A 6872-nucleotide genomic window follows, 5' to 3' on the forward strand; every position below is an offset into this window, starting at 1 on the left:
GAGCCATTACAAGGTCCCCTTCAATTACTGGAGGTCAGGCCTCTATCCCTGCCTTTGCAAGATTAGAATCGCCATGGCCTTTCTATACTTAGAGAAGGGAGGAGATGTCAGGGGCAGCCCTGCTTATATACTGAAGGCCTAAAATCAGCCATAGGCCTAAAATCAGCAATAGGCCTGTCATACATGCATGCTAATACAAAGTCTTAGGTCTCTGTGGAAAAACACTGAAACAGATGGCTATAAGCTATTGTAAGTAGGCAGCTTTTGTGGAAATTTACCAGCCTGAGTAGTCATAGACCTTGTAAATAGATAGCCTTACCAGATTGTACCAACTTAGATAAGGTCAAGTGAATCATAAGCAGAGTCATAGTGACCTGTCCCCTGAACCTTCACCAAGCTGATACCCTGTTCTGAAAGGTATCTGTACTCCCCCTGAACACCTACGCTCCAGTGTCATCCCCTTCCCCACATCCTACCTTTTTGTGTTTATAACCCCTGTGTGAATAAGTAAAAGTTATGATTTGATTAGAAAAAAGAGGAAGAAAAGAAAAATTTAAAAAATGAAAGAAAAATAAAAAACGAAAGAAAAGTTAAAAAGAAAGAAAAATAAGAAAAGAAAAATAAGAAAAGAAAGAAAAAATTAAAAAAGAAAGAAAAACAAAAAGAAAGAAAAATAAAAAAGAAAGAAAAATAAAAAAAGAAAGAAAAATTTAAAAAAAGAAAGAAAATTAAAAAAAAGAATGATCTTCCCGATACTGAACCATCCCTGCATTCCTGAGATAAAGCCTACTTGATAACGAAAAAAAGAAAAAAGAAAAAAGTGACAATTGTTTCCTGATGGTATTAGGCAACCATTATGAAAGTGTCATTCAACCCCTAAATGGGTCACAATCCAGAAGTTAAGAATCACTTGTTTAAAGCTGTGCATACCCTTTTCTGTCTCTGCTTAATACCTGTGATAAAGATGAGAACTCAGGGAATCTCATTCTTGCTGCCATGCCTATTCCTGCTGCTGTGCTACCAAATGTGATGGACTCTTATTTTTCTGGAAGTACATTTCAGAGTAAACTTCAGTACACTCCTAGAGCCCTCAGTCCTAATGGGATGTCTTTATCAAATGTCTCCTCTCAAGGCTCAGGAATCTATACAAAAGAGGAAGCATAAAGGTGATAAGAATCAAAAGTGATGGATGACTCCAAGGAAACAGTGACTTCCAGACACCACAGGACAAGACCTGCATAGCTTCAGTCCAAACAGGGTCCTGGGACTGAGAAGAGGAGATGAGAAAGGGGTCCCATACATAACCAAGAACTATTTGCAACTGATACCCACTGCCAAAGAAAAAAATCAGTTTTTCCCAATGAGAATTACTGGGTATATCAATCACACTCCTGACCAGGACCCAGTGTTAAGTAGTGGGCCAACACAAAATTAACTCCATTATTTGAATGTGTGTGTATTCGTGTGTGTGTGTGTGTGTGTGTGTGTGTGTGTGTGAGAGAGAGAGAGAGAGAGAGAGAGAGAGAGAGAGAGAGAAGTGCCCTGGCCCTCGGGGATTCCACGAGACCTTAGGGAAGGGGACGAAAGAATGAAGGGACAAGGGACACAAGGAATGAGAGCAAGTCTTGGGTTCTGATCAAGCTCTAAAGCTTTAATTTTGGGTGCAGATTATAAAGAGACAGCAAACCGGGAAGTTTGGGTGAGGGTCATTGCTTAAGGCTATCCCACTATTGAATGCTTATTGCCCTAGACCATCCCATTGTCCTAACCAGCTCCCAGGAAATGCCAGACATTCTTTAAGTTCCTGGGGCTGAGACCAGTGAACAACCCTTCTTAACCTTGCACTGACTAGGCTTTCAAGAACAGCAGGTAACTTCCTAGGTTCTCTTAGGACAGCAGGTAGTTTCCTGGGTTTGGCTCCCTGCAGAGAAGCTTTAGGCTTTGTTGCTTTTTGCTTTTTTTTTTTTATCTTATTGGTCTTGTGTGTTTTTATTTTTGTTTTTGAGCTTTATGTATGTTCGTGTTTTCTCTTTTGTTTTGATTTTTGGAAGAGAGAGATAAAAGGAGCATAAAAGTTGTGTGGATGTGTAAGTTGTGAGGTGGGGAGGATCTAGGAGGAGTAGGAAGAGGGTAGGGGACAACATGATCAAAATATGAAAAAATGTTTAAATAAAAACTAGAAAAAATAAGAACAGAACAGAAATAACTGAAATGTTAAAAAGATAAACAAACAAATATAGAATACAAAGAATATAGAATTGAATCTTTCAAAAGATATTCAATATGGTCAAATCTATAGCTATAGTAACCAAAAACAGGGAGAGGAGGTCCAAGTTAACAGAGTTGGAGATGAAATGGTAGACATTATAGCATATACCAACGAAGTTCAGAAAATCATTAAGATACACCTTAAAAATGTATATTCCTCTAAACTGGACAGTAAAAGAATCTAACATATAACAAGGACACTTATTCCCCTATGTTCACAGCAGCCTTTTTTATAATAGCCAGAAACTGGAAAGAACCTAGATGTCCTTCAACAGAGGAATGGATACAGAAAATGTGATACATTTGCACAATAGCGTATTATTCAGCTATTAAAAACAATGAATTCATGAAATTCTTAGGCATATGAATAGAACTAGAAAATATCATCCTGAGTGAGGTAACCCAGTCACAAAAGAACACACGTTATGGTATACACTCAGTAAGTGGATATTAGCCCCAAAACTCGAAATACCCAAGATACAACTCAGAGACCACATGAAGCTCATGAAGAAGTAAGACCAAAGTGTGGGTGCTTCGGTCCTTCTTAGAAGGAATAACAAAATACTCATGGGAGCAAATATGAAGACAAAATGTGGGACAGAAACTGAAAGAGGGGCTGTCCACAGACTGCTCCACCTGGGTATCCATCACATGTGCAGTCACCAAAGGTAGATCCTGATGTGGATGCCAGGAAGTGCATGCTGACAGGAGCCTGATGTATCTGTCTACTTAGAGGTCTGCCAGAGTCTGACATATACAGGCAGATGCTCACAGCTAACCATTGAACTGATCATGGGGTTCCCAATGGAGGAGTTAGAAGACTGAAGGAGCTGTAAGAGCTGAAAGGGTTTGCTGCCCCATGAGGAGAACAACAATACCAACCAACCAGAGCTTCCAGGCTCTAAACCACCAGCCTGGGAGCACTTAGGGCGGGATCCATGGCCCCAGCTGTATATCTGAGGGAGGATGGCCTTATTGGGCATAGTTGAAAGAGGAGGTCCTTGATCCAATGAAGGCTGGATGCCCCTGTGTGGTGATATCATCAATCCCACTTCATTCATTCCTGGGCAACTTTAGTCAACAAAGCTTCTTCCATGCATTTGAATGATTTTAATTACTAATAACTACACAGAGAAGCTTTTGTGTACTAAATGGAAGCATCACTTGTTAATAAAAAGATGATGGTCTATTAAATGAGTCAGGAAGTAGGAGGTGGGGATTCCAGTAGGGAAAGTGGAACTTTGAGATAAAGTTAGGCATGGGAAGAGATTTGCCCCAAACTCTGAGGAGACAGACACATGAAACTGAAGAGAGGTAACTAGCCATGTGGCACTTATAGAATAGAATAAAGGGAGTAATTAAGTTATGAGCAAATTGGAGGAAAACACCCAAGCTTGTGACCTATTCATTTATTCAAAAATAATAACTCATTATTTCCAGAACTGGGTTGCAAGTGAAAAAGCCTGTGGGTACAAATACCACTTAGTACTATGTAATGTGATGTGTCTCAGGTTGTGGTGCAAGTTCTTTTCATACACAGTCTCAATAGTCCTAGGACCACTGTTTGTTTCACTTTATAAATAAAGAGAGTGAGTTATTGACATTGACAAAGACTTGAAGAACAAACAAACTCTGGAAGTTGGTTGAAGAAAAAGTGCCAGCACATTTCAAGGGATGTAGTCACAGTATGTGCACTGAAACTGAGAAGTTAAGCTGAGCAAAGCTTCAAGGGGTGTTAGCTTTAGCAATGTGGCCAGTTAGGAAAGAGAGCTCCAAGGAGAGGAAGTCAAAGTGACTCCTGAGGGGAAAATTACCCCTGAGGTGCCCCAGCATGGAGAAGGGCAGAACTACTGAACAGGAAGCAGAGTGCTCCTGGAGTAAGTTCTAGCCCCTAATGGTGCATGAAATATCTTAGTTCTGACACAGAGAGCTAATACAATGAATAATCTTAAGTAGTTTGACCTTAGTTTTTTAGTCTGTCAAATTAACTAACTTAAAAAAAGTGGAGATTTTTATTTTTGTATTGCTCTATGTATTAAATGGGAAGGTTCATTTTTATTGCATTTACCAGATGTTTTGACCCATGATAAGTCAGTTCACCAATACTGATCTGTCTGTAAAGGAAGCATTATTGTGACAGGGATCTTGTTAAGACCAAGATCCTTATTAATAAGTTATGGAGCAGGGTTGTTAGTCTACCTTGTAATAAGCCTTCAGGCAGAGTTGATGGCTCCTGTCTATGAAATAACCCTTGAAAACATCATTTTCAAGCTGAACTAAAAATAGACTCCATGGAGGACCAAGGTGCCAGCTTGAAAGCACTAGGAGAAATGCAGCCAAAATGATGGTCCTTCATTTATGAGGGAATAGACAGTGCCACGCTGGGACTGACTGACAACAAATGGAGCCATTGTGATTTCAAGATGGGTTGGTATGATGTGTGATGGGAGAAGTCAAGCCTGATTCTGTATCTTTTAGCATAAGTCAGTGAAAGAACTGAGTTACATGTGACTGTGAAGCCCTAAACCTGTTGGCACCCAGCCACCTTCTAGACGTGGCTAACACTAAGGGTAAATCCCACACCACAGCATGGATTATATTTTTTGCATGCATCTATATTTAAATGCATGTAGTAAGCTATGATATGTGTCATACTCTAGGGTCAACAGCAGCAGCAATCAGAATGACCACAAGAAGACCTATCAATCACTAACAAAGCATCTATAGACAAACCAATACAACACTGATCATTTCTCTGCGACCTGCTAACTTACGTGTGGAGTCACAAAAACAAATGAACTTAGCCCTAGGCTATCTGGTAATCTCTCAGGAGTCTTCTCAAAAAGGGAAATGGTTAATGAGAATTTTTTTTTACAATAAAAAATATAAATGAACCAATACTATTATGGTACTTTACAAGTAAATAAGATCCTAGGCCCTATCATGTAATACATGTTGAATTTGGGTGTGTGTGTGTGCACGTGTGTGTGTGTGTGAGAGAGACAGAGAGAAAGAGAGAGAGAGAGAGAGAGAGAGAGAGAGAACTTTTGTGTATATACAACTTGCCTAGAAACTATAAACATGCAATGTCATACCCCACGTTGCTAAAACAGGGCTAATGAGCTAAAACAGAGCTAATGAGCCTGGCTAGCAGGCAAAGGTATTTTTTTGTCAAGGCTTACAACCTGAGTGTGACCCCTGGAACTCATTTGTGGAAATAGAAGAACAACTCCTGAGGACTTCTATAAAGGAACCTTGCTATATATGCATGCACTCGAGTGCACATACGTGCTTGTGCACGAGTGCACACACAAATAAACGGGAAGATGGATTTAAAGACAGCCTGTGCAGAATGCCAAAGGAAGAGGGGCGAGATGGGATGCTATATCTTCTGAGATATGTTTCTAATTTATTTAAACTGTTTTGTAGCATCCCTTTCTAAATTTCAGAGCACTGTAACAAAGCATTAGATACATGTAAGAATGTCTACCTACTTAACTTTATGTATGAAATATGTGGCTTGACCTACTCAATGAACTTAACATTTTCCTAAAATGTTTACCTTACAGGTATGCATAAATAAGTTTCTTTTAAAACATCCTGCATTTGGAATGCAAATCCCAGAGGACTGATGGCGGATGTGATTTGAAAGGCTTCTCCCTGAGGTACCAGAAGGTTCTATACAAGATCCAAGGGAGTTTTATACAAGGTTCTATACAAGAAGCAACACACAGAAAGAAAACCCGTTTTGTGACATCTATAAGCCAGAATTACAACCATATGGCACATTAACCATAAGGGTACAGCAGTGGCACTCATGTCTTAGCTGCAACCAACAGCTCTCTAATTGGACTAATGTTCTCTCAATAGGGCAAAATCATGCTTTGCACTAGAAACCTAGCCCAGGGATATCCAGGGACAAAGAAGTCATGAATCCTAGAGAAGAACATACTACCTCTACTTTACTAAGCCAGAGTAATCCTTAACTTCATCCTAAATATTTATTTTCATACACACAGGCCATATAGCTCTCACCACTCACTAAAACATCCTCTCTTTGCCACAGATAGAGATCATTACAGAAAACCATAACTAGTTAAAAAGCAAAGAAAATGTAATTGTGAGATGCCCAGATATAGTAGCTACATAGACAATGCAACTCCTTCACCCAAAGCTAAGGGAACATTGAAAGACATCAGGAGTTAGGGAATGAGAAAATCTGCTATGACGATGTGTTTCTTAGAAATGACAAGGAAGCTATAGTCAAAATGCCTTAGCAGTTTGGTTTCCTAAACAATACTGAAGAAGTACAGCACCACCAGATATGCTGTCAGAGAAAGGAGAAATCTCGTGGGCTTCCACTCATAGACAAAGAACTATAGGCAACAAAGGAATACTGAGTCTGGGAGAAATAGTCTTCCCAAAAGAAGAGCTCCCTATTGGTTATCCAATATCAAGTGGTCAGTCATGAAATCATATATATACAAGTAACAGTAAATATCAGGTTGTACTTGTGTGTTTGTGTGTGTGTATACATATATATATAATGTGTGTGTATAATTATACATTATATTTTATATATAGTATGCATATATACTATATAT

This window comes from Grammomys surdaster, unplaced genomic scaffold, assembly GCF_004785775.1.
Source record: "Grammomys surdaster isolate TR1022 unplaced genomic scaffold, NIH_TR_1.0 191, whole genome shotgun sequence".
In the NCBI taxonomy this organism is placed as follows: domain Eukaryota; kingdom Metazoa; phylum Chordata; class Mammalia; order Rodentia; family Muridae; genus Grammomys; species Grammomys surdaster.